This window comes from Bos grunniens, chromosome 13, assembly GCF_055505025.1.
Source record: "Bos grunniens cultivar Pamir isolate PY7600 chromosome 13, Bosgru_T2T1.0, whole genome shotgun sequence".
Classification (NCBI taxonomy): domain Eukaryota; kingdom Metazoa; phylum Chordata; class Mammalia; order Artiodactyla; family Bovidae; genus Bos; species Bos grunniens.
The window spans coordinates 2,607,201-2,623,447 of NC_141177.1; the positions used below are offsets into that span (position 1 = coordinate 2,607,201).

At 46.3% G+C, this 16,247-nt stretch overlaps 1 protein-coding gene across 7 annotated transcripts in view; it reads right to left on the bottom strand.

The window, feature by feature from the left end:
* The window catches only part of TSHZ2 (teashirt zinc finger homeobox 2), a 508,475-nt gene that overhangs the window by 229,218 nt on the left and 263,010 nt on the right, over positions 1–16,247 (bottom strand). The gene's annotated exons all lie outside the window — the stretch shown is intronic.

A 16,247-nucleotide genomic window follows, 5' to 3' on the forward strand; every position in this document is an offset into this window, starting at 1 on the left:
CCAGGCTTCCCTGTCCTCCACCATCTCCTAGAGTTTGCTGAAATTTGTGCCATTGAGTCAGTGATGCTATCCAACCGTCTCACCCTCTGCCGCCCCCTTCTCTTTTTGCCTTCAATCTTTCCCAGCATCAGGGTCTTTTCCAATGAGTCAGCTCTTTGCATCAGATGTCCCTAAATCCTCTTCCAAACCAACAGCTTTTAGATGATATCTGCATTAGATATGAACTGGCCTTACATGTGTCATACATAAGAAAAGAGCTTGCTCTACTTTGGGTTTGTTACTTAATATTAAATCATTCATATAAGGAGCCAGTGGTATGTATGCTGGGAACTTCCACAGAACTGATGTGCAGACATCAAATGGCAAGTTATTAGGTCATTACCCATAATGATAATGCCTGCAATCTTCAAGAAATAAAGCAACCCACCATTTGAGCAAAAAGGTCTTTGTTGGAGGCCTTGGGCTTTGCAATGAGAGAGATGACTAATGCTCAAAGCAGAAGGTCTCCTAAAAAAATACTTTATATTCAGCTACCTAGAATTTCAGTTTGGCATGTGTTATTATTGGGAAATATCCTGGTGACAATTTTAAAAAGCAGAGTGAGAAAATATTCATGGAGAAGGGTGAGAAGGGGGCCACTCCATAAGATTTCTGATAGTTCCAGCTTAGAAACCATTATCCCTATATTATCCCCACACCAAGACAGCATAAATCAGGAGCAGGGGATAAAGTAAAGGGAAATGAAATAGAGACAATGAAACTACACAACAGGACTGAGACTTTCCTTGCAATTTCTGAGTTTTAGGCTTTGACTTTTCAAGTGATACCAAGTGTGTTCAGCCAAATGTACATACTGATTCTCTATACATTTTCCCCCACATAGGGCTATATAAACGGGTATCCCTGGTGGCTCAGCAGTAAAGAATCTGCCTGCCACGTAGGAGACTTGCAGGAGATGTGGGTTTGATCCCTGGGTCAGGAAGATCCTCTGGAGTAGGAAATGGAAACCCACTCCAGTACTCTTGCCTCGGAAACCCTGTGGACAGAGGAGCCTGGTGGGCTGCAGTCCACGGGGTTGCAAAGAGTCGGGCACGACTGAGGGACTCAGTGACAACAGCAGCGTATATACAGTTTTTTGCAAGACTGGAAAGTTTGGAGGGGTTTTGTGGCTTTATTGCCAAGAAAAGGGACAGTAAATCACTGCCCAGAATGACCTTCAGAAACTATATGAAGCCGATGCGCCATCTGTATTTTTTCAGATGTGCATTCCCATTTTACTTGAAATAACACCATTAGCGCAGCCTTCCCACGGAGCTAGAAGGTGATCCTGTTTCCCTCTTGCCTGGCTTCAAGTCAAACATCTTTTCTTTTTTTTGGCAAATGCTGTTCCTTTCTCTGAAATATTTCATGCAGATAATGGATAATGACCACTTCTCATTGCCTTTTCTCGAAAACGTCTAACTGCATTAGCCAAGAACAGACAAATTTTAACCTGCTTCTTTTGCTAAGTTCATGGCTGTGACCACTTCCCGTTAAGAAAGAGAGAAGAAGGCTCGCTGTCCCTTCAGAGAAGCTAAATTGGCAATGTCAGCGAGCGATCTGGCCTTTGCTTCTCTGGTGAAGTCTTTGCTGTCTCTAGAATCGCAGGAGTCCAAGGTGGAAAGACCTTTCATGTCTATGAGCAGTGATTAAGTCAAGGCGTTCCTAGCCCTGGTATTCTTCAATTCTGTGATTAATGGCTCAGATACGGGACCTTCCAACTCTTCTCTTTCCTGGTGGAGTCTCCCCAGTGTGATTGCTGTGACCAGCCTGGCTAGGAGGACCACAGTGGTTAGAATTTCCTCCCATTTCTCTCATTCCTGGGTGTGAGCAGGGTTTCCACACTGCCTTACATTGCCTCAAAGCCCTCCATTTGACTTCTGTTTATTTGACACGAGGCAGATCAAGAACACATTCCCCGTAAAAATATAGACATTCTCTTATCTCATCACTGCACTTCAAGGTGAATGAGCTTATTAGCTGGTTCCTATAGAAGAAAGTTCAGCTGAAGCTCTGATATTTTGGCCACCTGATGAGAAGAGCTGACTCACTGGAAAAGACCCTGATGCTGGGAAAGATTGAAGGCAGGAGGAGAAGGGAACAGCAGAGGGTGTGATGGTTAGATAGCATCACCGACTCAACGGACACGAATCTGAGCAAACTTTGGGAGTTAGCAAAGGACAGGGAAGTCTGGTGGGCTGTAGTCCATGGGGTTGCAAAGAGCTGGACACGACTTAGCAACTGAACGACGGCAAAAATAGAAGAAGGTGTGGCCCTAAGAGCCAGCTGGGTCACCATCACACTTTAACCCAAGGGTTCTCAACCGGGGGACATCTGTGCCTTTAGACAAGGTCTGGAGACATCTTTGGTTGTTACAGCTGGCGGTTAGAGGGCAGAGAGGCCAGGGATGCTGCTAAACCACCCCACCGCCACCTACCCCACCGGACAGCCCCTCACAGCAAAGAAATACTCAGTCCCAGATGTCAATAGTCACGAAGTGCCGTAAGGTCAGGGTTGGCAGTGAAGCAAGGGGCTCTATGGAGAACACTCTGGGGAGGGTGAACACTGGCAGGAACGGGAGACGAAGCACAGACGGTACCCTCCCAGCTGTCATAACACAGGGCTGGAGCACAGACGTCTGGGGCAAGCCTGCCCGGGTTCAAGTCCCGCCTCAGCCAGAGCATACACTGTCATCTGCAGCAGACCCACAGGCTCTGCGGGTCTCCTCTCTCTTCTGTAACCTGGAGGAAACAACGGGACCAGCCTTAAAGCCGACCGTGAGAGCCCAGACAACTGAGGGGCGCTCAGAACGCCCGGTAACAGAAGCGCTCGGCGTGCGTTCCCTCTCACTAGTGTTACGAGAGCAAAGGTGTCATCGTGGAGAGCCACGTCTTGAGCTGGATTTCTCAGGGTTTTTTGTATTTACCCTTTCAAGTGGTGACTGAAAAAATAAACAAAACACAAAACAACAATCCATCAGACTCCTAGCAGTATTCTCAATCCATTCCTTCTGGGTTCACTTAAATCCCCTTATCAGATTGAGCACGTTTATAGTGCAGGAAGCAAACAAACAAGTTAATGATGAAAAGGATTAGCTTTTCTAAATAACTCCGGTAACTCTGTCAAATAAATCCTGACCTATTTCGGTTCTTAATTAACTAGGCTAGCTTTTACAGGAGGCAACTTATATGAAACAGCGAGTCTGATCTGAGGTCAAACCCCGCTGGACAGTTGGATGAAGCAGTTCTTGGAAATGGCCCAAATGCCGGGAGATACAGAGGTAGTTGATCTTTTTGAATCAACAGTTTGAATAATCTAATGGAAAATTCTCCAAGGTTTTCTGACCCTTAAAAAAAATATATTTATTTATATTAATTGGAGGAAAATGACAATACATCAGCGTAAATCGGCCACAGGCCGACACGTGGCCCCGCCCTCCCGAGCCCCGCCCCTCCCTCCCGAGCCCCGCCCCGCCCCTCCGGAGCCCCGCCCCGCCCCGCCCCTCCCTCTCGAGCCCCGCCTCGCCCCGCCCCTCCCTCGCGAGCCCCGCTCTGCCCCTGGGCACCGGCTGTCAGGGCACCGGCTCTGGGTTCCCTTCACCAGACCTCACACTCCCGCTGGCCGGCTGTTCTACACAAGACGGTGCGTCTGTTTCAAGGCTGTTCCCTCGAATCGCCCCACCCTCTCCTCCTCCCACGGTGTCCAGAAGCCTGCTCTTATGTCTGTGTGTCCTTGGCTGCCCTTCACGTAGGACTGTTAGTACGGTCTCTTTAGATGCCACGTCTGTGTGTCAGTATACGATATTTGACCCTTCGATTGAAGGCTGGGGCTGGTTTGTCAAGGCTTGGTATCTTTCCTCTGTCTCTGCCTACAAAGGAGATAGGTAAATAGAAAAGGTTCAAGGTCACTGTGTCAGCACACTTCCTGCCTGGACAGTGATACCAAACTGGTCATCGTCCCAGGAGAGGAACGGGGCTGAGGACGAAAGACTTTGGGGTCTAGTGTTCTCCAAAGGCGACCACAGGCGCACGGCTCATGATGCATCCACGGTCCTGTCCTGGACACGCTGGCCTGTGTTTTGTCTGTTTCATGTATTTTCCTCTGCTTTGAAAGTCTTCTAAGGCCAGTTTTCTGCACTGCCCAAATCACTTCTACAAAATCAGAATTCTCTTAAAAATAATAATGTACACGTATTTTTTCTTAACAACAACAAAAAGGCAGTATTCGGCTAATTGGTTAGTTAATTTGCTTTTCAGTGTAAAGGATCATTCTTCTCTTCCTGCAGAAAAACAAACAAACAAAAAGAACCAGAGCTTTGTGACCTGGAGGAGGATGAATTATTAGCAAAGAATCTTCGTATATGCAGCCTCTAAGACCTTTGACCGACTATTCGGAGATGATAACGGGAATTAGCCATTGTCTCTAGAGTTTCAAAGAGTTCATTGGCTGCCTTTCCAGGCCCTGCTAATTTTCTGTTATTTGTGTGTGTGCACTCAGTTGCTCAGCTATATCCGACTCTTTGTGACCCCCGAGGACTGTAGCCTGCCAGGCCCCTCTGCCCTGGAATTTTCCAGGCAAGAATACTGGAGTGGGATGCCATTTCCTACTCCAGGGATCGAACCTGCCTCTCCTGTGTCTCCTTTACCACTAGTGCCACTTGGGAAGCCAGTGTTACTTACAAACATTTAAAAATGAAGTTTTCTTGGGCATTTCTGGAAAGATCATCAATGTCCAGGATATATCACCGCAGTGTGGTTGTCTCCTAACCTATCAAGTATGGGTGGAATTGGCGTCACCAGGACTGTGTGGGGCCCTGATTTGTCTAAGCCAATCATGTCCAAGTATTGGATTATTTAGGTAATTCAGGCCTAAAGCAAGCCAGTAGGCAATAGGCAGTCTCAGAGTCTTGCTTATATAGAACAGCTGTGTGCCTAGTCACTCAGTTGTGTCTGACTCTTTGACCCCATGGACTGTAGCCTGCCAGGCTCCTTTGTCCGTGGGGATTCTCAAAGGCAAGAATACTGGAGTGGGTTGCCACGCCCTCCTCATATAGAACAGCAGAGACAACATTTTCCCGAGGAAGGGCCCAGCCCCCAAGTACACACGGAATCATAGACTCATACTGGCACCTAGCACTTCTCATCAGTGGTACCCAACTTATTCTGGATGACTCAGCTGGGGTGATTTTGCTCCCTGGGGATGTTGGCAGGGCTGCTGCTGAACATCCCAGAGTGCACAGAAAAGCCTCCGCAACAAAGAATGATCTGGCTTAAAAGGCAATAGCCCCAAGAACTGGAAGACCTAGTGTGAGAAATCTTTCGCCCAAGTTTGAACATGAGGCTCCCAAATGCAAGAGCTTATTCTCCTTGCTCATTGCTGCAGGCTCAGTGCCAAGAACACTTCCTGAGGTAACTATTGTCAAAGTTCTTGGCAACAGTGACTTCCCTATGGTCCAGTGGTTTAAGAATCCACCTGGGCTTCCCTGGTGGCTTAGCTGGTAAAGAATCTGCCTGCAATGCAGGAGACCCAGGTTCTATCCCTGGGTGGGGAAGATCCCCTGGAGAAGGAAATGACAACCCACCCCAGTATTCCCTTGCCTGGAGAATTCTGTGAACAGAGGAGTTGGGCAGGTTACAGTCCATGGGATCACAAACAGCTGGACACATCTGTGCGACTTTCACTTTAGCCAATGCAGGGGACACGGTTTGATTGCTGGTCCTGGAAGATTCCATGTGCCTCGAAGCAACAACACCCGAGTGCCACAGCTACCGAGTCTGTGCTCTAGAGTCCATGCTCTTCAACAAAAGAAGCCACTGCAATGAGAATCCCAAGCACCGCAACAAAGAATAGCCCCTGCTTTCCGCAACTGGAGAAAGTCCGCATGCAGCAACAAAAATCCAGTGCAGCCAATAAAATCAACTGATCAATCAATCGATCAATTAATTAAGAAAAAAGTTCTTGAGGTTTTTGTCAGAGTGTCATCCGTTTCCCACTGGTGGGGGTGCTTTGTCCTTTAATCACCCCCTCTGCTTTTGCAATTTAGGTGAGTTATTTGCTGAAATCATCTCCCCCCTTCATGTTAGAGTAGGTAGCATGGCTGACTTTATTTTTTAAGGCTTATGATCAGTTTGGAACTCATGTAAGAATAACATCAGCAGGTCCAGGAGGAATCAATCTGCTGTCTCCCAGGCACATTGGGGAGAAGCCAGCAGGACACAGTCTAGTCTTGGGGAGATTAATTTACTGAGACTCCAGCACATGCAGACGGCTTTCCAACAAGAATAATCCAGATAGCATGTGTGTATGTGTTCAAATATCTGACATTTTGTCTAAAGAGCAGAGAGGTAAAACAAAAACATGAGAACTTTTTTCTTTCCCTTTTTGGCATTCCATGTTTGTTTGTTGTTTAGTATGAGCAGATGACCCCAGCTAGGCCAATCAGAATCCATGGAATATGAACTCTGACCCCACGACACAAGAATGGAAAATGGTTGGAGCGGATCGCTCTTGACAATGGCATCAAGCAGAGATCGCCCTTTGACTGTGTCCCTGAGATCTTCAGAAGCCCATTGGCTGCTCCGCTTTCAGTGAGACACTCCATACGTCTTCGAGCAAATTCCTTATTTTGACTTGAATTAGCCAGAGAGAATATTTGTGGCTTGCAAATCAAGCCCTTACTGTCTAATGGATGGTGCACAACACATACATTGAATTCAAGGATGAATTTGTGCTAACTCTAACAGAATGGTTTCTTTGTATGTAGAATAAAAGAAGCTCAGACTGTTGGTGGCATTGCCTGGCATTCAGTAGAGGGTAGTTTCAATGTTCACAGACACTTGGGCAGACCATAAAGAGATAATAATGAGAGCATCCTATTTCTAGAAACCAAGAATTTCCCTCCAAAACCAGGGTCCCCTCCATCCAGATGTACATTTTTCCATAGAGCCTGGCTCTTTGTATAGGTCTGCTTTGAAAGTGCTTTTTAGAAACATATCATCCCCCAGTGACTTGAATGTACCCGTCTAGGGTACGTTTCCAGAGCTCACAGTCTATTGTATCAATAATCTGCATATTTAAGAGTCCCTACATGCTCATTGAGACGATAGATGGGGCTGGTACAGTCTACTGGGTCAAAAATCTGCTTTAAATAGTCTATATACACAGTCGGTTGAGTAAATAACAGCATTTTCAAAAAGCCCCTAAATATATAATAACATGATAAATCGTGTCAGCTCCTGAAAATGCAGGCTTGCTACTGCTGATCAGGAAAATGATGTGCGATTTAACAAGCCACTTACAAATGATCTCATCTTTTCCAGCTGTGGGAGCATTGTCTTTGCCTTGGCTATTTTTCTCATATGTAGAGAAGAGGAACCCAAACACACACACACACACACACACACACAGGCCTATATGCATCCTCAATACCGTCTTGCACAAATAAACTGGATTTGGATCAGTGGTCCAGATGTAGGCAGTTAAGGAGTGAAGGCCAGCGTGCAAGGTTCTTCCTACTTGGGTTTGGAGAGTGCACCCATCCCTCAGCTGTGGATGATTCAGAGTTAAGCTGGGCTCCAAATGTACAAAAACAGTTGTGCTTAAATAAAATAGAAGCATTGATTTTGAGACCTCCGTCTGACCTCATTTTGTTGGGAACATGACTTTTCCTATACCACTTCATTAGAAACCTGTTTGCTTATAAAATGCTTCTGTGTGTACCGTATTCTCGTGAAAAGCAACCCCGTGGACTATGCCGTCCATGGAATTCTCCAGGCCAGAATACTGGAGTGGGTAGCTGTTCCCTGCTCCAGGGGATCTTCCCAACCCAGGGATCTAACCCAAGTCTCCTGTGTGGCATGGGGAATTCTTTACTGGCTGAGCCACCAGGGAAGCCCGTTATCGTATTCAAATAGCTACCAGTTAGTAAGTGCTTTACATGTATGGTTTTGTTTTAACCTTATGCTCCATGGATGGGGGTGACATTATTAGTTCCATTTTCAAAGACAGAGGAATCTTAGGCTTCAAGAAATTAAATGACTTTCTTGAGGTCACATATCAGATGTTGGTAGACTCCGACTTTGAACTGAGCATGTGAGTCTCCAGAGCCATCGCCCTCTTGTGGCTGTTAGTTTCAGCTCAAACGCACATCCATGCCTGTTTTCAACTGTGTCCTGCTTTGATCTGGTGTGTATGGCCAGGTGTGTGTCTCTGCTATAATGATACACATTCCTTGACGAATCTTGCATTCTGCAAAACCTTGCATCACAATGATAGCGCTTAAAGCAAAAATAAGATTAGGGTAGACTAGTTCAAAACTAAGCAAGTAGGTATCCAGAATGTAACCCAGCAAAACCATACTAACAATACCAGCCCAGTTAAAAACACTTGTTAAATTCATAACAAATAAAACAACACTACAGCAAAGAATCTGGATGAAGGAGGAAGCTGGAAGAAGAATGCTTCTGGATGAAGCATAAGCTTCATCGATTCAAGATGTGAGAGAAAATCTTGATGCGGAATCAGGATTGTGAGAGAAATGTCAATAACCTCAGATACTCAGATGGCACCACCCTTTGGGCTTCCCTGGTGGCACAGCTGGTAAAGAATCCGCCTGCAGTGCAGGAGACCAGGTTTCAATCCCTGGGTTGGGAAGATCCCTGGAGAAGGGAAAGGCTACCCACTCCAGTGCTCTGGCCTAGAGAATTTCATGGACTGTATACTCCATGGGATCACAAAGAGTCGGATACCACCGAGCGACTTTCACTTTCACTTTATGGCAGAAAGTGAAGAGAAACTAAAGAGCCTCCTGATAAAAGGGGAAAAGGAGAGTGAAAAAGCTGGCTTAAAACTCAACATTCAAAAAACTAAGATCATAGTGTAGGGTCCTATCACTTCGTGGCAAATAGATGGGGAAATGTGGAAACAGTGACAGACTTTATTTTCTTGGGCTCCAGAATCACTGCAGATGGTGACTGCAGTGTGGAATTAAAAGATGCTTACTCCTTGGAAGAGAAGCTATGACCAACCTAGACAGCATATTCAAAAGCAGAGACATTACTTTGCCAACAAAGGTCTGTCTAGTCAAAGCTGTGATTTTTCCAGTGGTCATGGATGGATGTGAGAGCTGGACCATTAAGAAAGTTGAGCACCAAAGAATTGATGCTTTTGAACTGTGGTGTTGGAGAAGACTCTTGAGAGTCCCTTGGATTGCAAGGAGATCCAACCAGTCCATCCTAAAGGAGATCAGTCCTGAATATTCATTGGAAGGACTGATGCTGAAGCTGAAGCTCCTATACTTTGGCCACCTGATGGGAAGAACTGCTGCTGCTGCTAAGTCACTTCAGTCGTGTCCAACTCTGTGCGACCCCATAGATGGCAGCCCACCAGGCTCCCCCATCCCTGGGATTCTCCAGGCAAGAACACTGGAGTGGGTTGCCATTTCCTTCTCCAATGCATGAAAGTGAAAAGTGAAAGGGAAGTCGCTCAGTCGTGTCCGACTCTTCGTGACCCCATGGACTGCAGCCCACAAGGCTCCTCCGCCCATGGGATTTTCCAGGCAAGAGTACTGGAGTGGGGTGCCATTGCCTTCTCCGGATGGGAAGAACTAACTCATTGGAAAAGACCCTGATGCTGGGAAAGATTGAGGGCAGGAGGAGAGGGGGACGACAGAGGATGAGATGGTTGGATGGCATCATTGACTCAATGGACATGAGTTTGAGCAAGCTCCAGGAGTTCGTGATGGACAGGAAAGCCTGGTGTGCTGCAGTCCATGGGGTCGCAAAGAGACACAACAGAGCAACTGAACTGAACTGAACAGCAAATAAAGGACTTTACTTTGTAAACAATGAAGTGATCGTAGATGACTAGAAATAAATTGATGGAATTAGTAAGATGGTGGGGTTATAGAAGGTTGAAATTTTAAAAGACTGCAGTGCATGCAGGCGTGCTCAGTCATGCCTGACTCTTTGTGACCCCATGGACTGTAGCCCGCCAGGGTCCTCCGTCCATGCGATTCTCCAGGCAAGAATACTGGAGTGGGCTGCCATTTCCTCCTCCAAGGGATCTTCTCAACCCACGTCTCATGCGTCTTGTGACAGTTTGGACTTCTAAGGCTGACCATCTGAGCCAAAAGGAAGTCGCTGGGACTCCTATGAACCGAACACATTCTCTGTGGCTTTCCGCATTCAATGGTTAGTGAACTTCACGTCTGGCTGCTGTTACTTAGTGTTGCTAAACAATAAAGTGTTGGGAAAACTTACACGTGAATGGATGTGGCGTCCTCATTATATACACATCATTGACCGATTTACCAATCAGGAGTGAGCTAATTGGCTCAGGAAATATGAGTTGTAACAGAGCAGACTTTATTAGATCTTTCATCCTTAGACCTTTCATGTTAACTAACCCAGTTACTAAAATCCTGGGCACCTCACCAATAAAATTTTAGCGTTGCATTCATTACTCAAGCAAACCAACCTAAAGTAAAGATGATAAATCTGAATATCTTCCAGAATACAGAATTAGCAGCTTATGAAATGTCTTGTTTCTTGGGGAGATATGAAGAAAGAACTTCCCTTGTATATCTTCAAGCATCTACTGTATGCCTGTTAGAGTATGAAGTATTGGGTGTGGGTTTTATTTTGGAAATAATCCTGTTAATAGGCATCTCTACATCTGTCTTAAATGGGGGCGATTTGAGGCTGACAGAAGAGATACAAATGGGTCTCTGGGAGAAATTAGCAAGACAGATAGGAAACCCCAGACCCGGGCATCCTCCCCTTCACCATTCTGCAATGAGCTGCATGCTAAGTCGCTTCAGTCGTGTCTGACTCTTTGCAACCTTGTGGACCACAGCCCGCCAGGCTCCTCTGTCCGTGGGATTTCCCAAGGAAGAATACTGGCGTGGGTTGCCATTTCCTCCTCCAGGGGATCTTCCCGACCCAGGGATTGAACCCGTGTCTCTTCCTGTCTGCTGCCTTGGCAGGTGGGTTTTTACCACTAACACCACCTGGGAAGCCCGCTCTGGAAAGAGGAAGCAAGTTACAAATCACACTCCCAAGGGATGGAAAGTGAAAAACGGCCTCAATCTGGGCTACCTGCAGTCAATTCCTAACACTCTCAGCAGTCAGAATGAAAGATACATCAGATCACGTCACTTCCCTGCTCAACACCCCAAGGGAAATTCATCTTACTCACGGAGAAAGTCAACCTTCTTACCACGGCCCTCAGATTTATGGGCCCGTGTAGCTGCCATTCCACCTCTCCCCTTTCTCCCTTTCCTCCCTTTCTGGGTTTTCCGCTCCGGTCTTGTCGGCCTCTCTGCTGTTTCCCAACCAAACCGGGAGCCTCGCGTCTGAGGCCTCTGTGCTCGCCTTTCCCTCTGTACTTTGCTCTGCCTGCTGTTTGCTGCCGTTGTCATTGTTTAGTCGCTAAGTCATGTCTGACTCTTTGTGCCCCCACGGACTGTAGCCTGCCAGGCTCCTCTGTCCATGGGATTCTTCAGGCAAGAATATTGGAGTGGGTTGCCATTTACTCCTCCAGGGGAGCTTCTTGACTCAGGGATCGAACCCGCATACATTCTTTACATCTGAGCTACCAGGGAAGCTCCGACTTGCTGTAAGTCTGTGCTTAACAGCAGTTTCCTCCTGGAGCTTACTCGGATGGCTCTGTCGAAATTGCAACCGGTCTCCTACTCTCTCAAGTTCCCAGTTCCTCCACTCTGCCCTGCTTACCTCTTTCCACAGCGCGTACCCCTGACGCTATAGAAGTGACGCCTCTGTTCTGTCTGTTGTTCATTGTGAGCTTTCTTTACTGTTTGTCGGCTCCTTAGGACAGGGGTCTTCGTCTGTGACTCCATGCTGTAGTGTGAGCGTCTAGAGGTGGCGCCTGGCACGTGGCGGGTGCCAAGTAAACACTCACTGAAGGATCAATGGCCACGCAGGGAACCCTGTGCGTTTTGAACTCGGGGCTTCCCAGGTGGCTCAGTGGTAAAGAATCCACCTGCCAGGAGGAGCCAAGATGGCGGAGGAGTAGGACAGGGAGAACACTTTCTCCCCCACAAATTCATCAAAAGAGCATTTAAACGTCGAGTAAATTCCACAAAACAACTTCTGAATGCCGGCAGAGGACATCAGGCACCCAGAAAAGCAATCCAACTCTTCGAAAGGAGGTAGGAAAAAATATAAAAGACAAAAAAAGAGACAAAAGAGGGAGGGACAGAGCTCCGTCCCGGGAAGGGAGTCTTAAAAAGAGAGAAGTTTCCAAACACCAGGAAACCTTCTCACTGCCAAATCTGTGCCGAGCTTTGGAAGCACAGAGGGCAACATAACAGGAAGAAAAAATAAATAAACAATTAAAACTCGAAGATTGCGAGTCCTACGGTAACTCCCCCAGTGGAGAAGCAGCGCAGACGCCTGCAGGCGCCATTAACAAGCGGGGGCTGGGCAGGGAGGCGCAGCGCGGGCTGCATCGCTGAGAGTAAGAATCTGGCCTGAATACCCTGAGCGCTATCTGAGCGAAATAATTTGGGCTAACAAACCAGACTGTGGGATATCTACTACGCAAAAAGCCAGCCCCAACCTAAGACCGCCAGGCCCGTGCACGGAACAAAGAATTGAACAGAGATAGCCGGCTGCAGACCTTCCCCCTCCGGTGATAGGCAGCCAGAGCCGGAAGGGGGCAATCGCAGCCCCAGAGAGACATTATCTATAAAACTGTAAGCAGGCTTCTTTGCTAACTAAAACTTCTTGGGGGTCTGGACGGTTAACATCTGCCTAAGAAGGTGCGCCGGTTTTGCGCCCAGATAACCGAGTGGCGGGGAGGCGATAAGTCGCAGCATTGGCGCTCGCCAAACACCTCATCACTTGAGCTGCTCGGACCTGGGAAGAGCACAATACTCAGGCCCAACTGAGTCTGCGCCTCTGAGGACTATCCGAGTGCCTGAACCTGAGCGGCTTGGACCTGGGAGGTACATGCAACCCAGGGCCAGCCTTGGATTGTTCCCGGCGGAACAACCTAGAGCCCGAGCAGTGTGGGCAGGGAGGCTACACGCGCAGTGAGCGGGGGCAGACCCAGTGTGGCTGAGGCACTGCGAGCGCACGCCAGTGTTATTTGCTTGCAGCATCCCTCCCTCCCTCCCCACAGCGCGACTGAACAAAGAGAAGAAATACAGTTCCACCCATCAGAACACTGACACAAGCTTCCCTAACCAGGAAACCTTGACAAGCCACCTGTACAAACCCACACACAGTGAGGAATAGCCACAATAAAGAGAACTCCACAAACTGCCAGAATACAGAAAGGACACCCCATACTCAGCAATTTAAACAAGATGAAGAGACAGAGGAATAGCCAGCAGATAAAGGAACAGGATAAATGCCCACCAAACCAAACAAAAGAGGAAGAGATAGGGAATCTACCTGATAAAGAATTCCGAATAATGATAGTGAAATTGATCCAAAATCTAGAAATTAAAATGGAATCACAGATAAATAGCTTGGAGACAAGGATTGAGAAGATGCAAGAAAGGTTTAACAAGGACCTAGAAGAAATAAAAAAGAGTCAATATACAATGAATAATGCAATAAATGAAATTAAAAACACTCTGGAGGCAACAAATAGTAGAATAACAGAGGCAGAAGATAGGATTAGTGAATTAGAAGATAGAATGGTAGAAATAAATGAATCAGAGAGAATAAAAGAAAAACGAATTAAAAGAAATGAGGACAATCTCAGAGACCTCCAGGACAATATTAAACGCTACAACATTCGAATCATAGGGGTTCCAGAAGAAGAAGACAAAAAGAAAGACCATGAGAAAATACTTGAGGAGATAATAGTTGAAAACTTCCCTAAACTGGGGAAGGAAATAATCACCCAAGTCCAAGAAACCCAGAGAATCCCAAACAGGATAAACCCAAGGCGAAACACCCCAAGACACATATTAATCAAATTAACAAAGATCAAACACAAAGAACAAATATTAAAAGCAGCAAGGGAAAAACAACAAATAACACACAAGGGAATTCCCATAAGGATAACAGCTGATCTTTCAATAGAAACTCTTCAAGCCAGGAGGGAATGGCAAGACATACTTAAAATGATGAAAGAAAATAACCTACAGCCCAGATTATTGTACCCAGCAAGGATTTCATTCAAGTATGAAGGAGAAATCAAAAGCTTCTCAGATAAGCAAAAGCTGAGAGAATTCTGCACCACCAAACCAGCTCTACAACAAATACTAAAGGATATTCTCTAGACAGGAAACACAAAAATGGTGTATAAATTCGAACCCCAAACAATAAAGTAAATAGCAACGGGATCATATTTATCAGTAATTACCTTAAACGTAAATGGGTTGAATGCCCCAACCAAAAGACAAAGACTGGCTGAATGGATACAAAAACAAGACCCCTACATATGTTGTCTACAGGAGACCCACCTCAAAACAGGGGACACATACAGACTGAAAGTGAAGGGCTGGAAAAAGATTTTCCATGCAAATAGGGACCAAAAGAAAGCAGGAGTAGCAATACTCATATCAGATAAAATAGACTTTAAAACAAAGGCTGTGAAAAGAGACAAAGAAGGTCACTACATAATGATCAAAGGATCAATCCAAGAAGAAGATATAACAATTATAAATATATATGCACCCAACACGGGAGCACCGCAGTATGTAAGACAAATGCTAACAAGTATGAAAGGAGAAATTAACAATAACACAATAATAGTGGGAGACTTTAATACCCCACTCACACCTATGGATAGATCAACTAAACAGAAAATTAATAAGGAAACACAAACTTTAAACGATACAATAGACCAGTTAGACCTAATTGATATCTATAGGACATTTCATCCCAAAACAATGAATTTCACCTTTTTCTCAAGCGCACATGGAACCTTCTCCAGGATAGATCACATCCTGGGCCATAAAGCAATTTAAAAAAAAAAAAAAAAAAAGAATCCACCTGCCATTGCAGGAGACGCGGGTAACTCGGGTTCAGTCCCTGGGTCAGGAAGATCCCCTGGAGGAGGAATTGGTAACCCACGACAATATTCTTGCCTGGAAAATCCCAAAGACAGAGGAGCCTGGTGGGCTGTGGTCCATGGGGTGGCAACTGAGCGACTCAGCATGCAGGCATGTGCATTTTCAGCTTTACAAAGTGAGCGAGACTTACCCACTCACCGTACCCTTTCTGGGCTGCTGTGGGTTCCTCCTACATTCTATCTTCAGGTAAACAGTGGCCCCAGGAACTAGCCTTGAGTCCCAGATTTTCAACATTTGCTCAGTATAATAGCCTTTAAAAAAATCTAGTGAGGTTCTATATCTAGGAGTAAATTCAACAGCTGAGGCTGCTGCTAAGTCGCTTCAGTCGTGTCCGACCCTGTGCAACCCCATAGACGGCAGCCCACCAGGCTCCCCCATCCCTGGGATTCCCCAGGCAAGAACACTGGAGTGGGTTGCCATTTCCTTCTCCAATGCATGAAAGTGAAAAGTGAAAGTGAAGTTGCTCAGCTGTGTCCAACTCTTAGCGACCCCATGGACTGCAGCCCACCAGGCTCCTCCGTCCATGGGATTTTCCAGGCAAGAGTACTGGAGTGGGGTGCCATTGCCTTCTCCGAAATTCAACAGCAGAAACACAAAAATCCCTGCTGCAAAGTTAGACATGCCTCTTAATTGGAAAAATTCTTAATGGGTCCATTCTTTCAGTTGGGTTGAACCTACAACCACATGGACTGCAGGCTTCTTAATATGTTTTCAAAAGTTACTTAAGCCAGAGGTTTAAAGACCTAATTGTTTGGAAGGAAGTTCCAAAACACGTTCGTTTATTGCACGCATATTTCTGGCCCTGTGACACTGAAAGTGAAGTGAAGGTGAAAGTGAGTCAGCCGTGTCCCATCCCACTCTTTGCTACTCCATGGTCCATACAGTCTGTGGAATTCTCCAGGCCAGAACACTGGAGTGGGTAGCCTTTCCCTTCTCCAGGGGATCTTCCCAACCCAGGGATGGAACCCAGTCCCTGGTTTCAGGATACACGGAGTCTGTGATGTGGATAAACTCTTCTTCCTTTGTTAGCGTTGAAACTGTTTAATAACATCAGGATTTACACTGAAGGGTCTCTCTCACTGGAAGTCCCTCTTCACTCTCTCTCTAAAGCAGCAAGAACTGAGTCTGCCCATCTGAACAAATAGAGCAATTCATT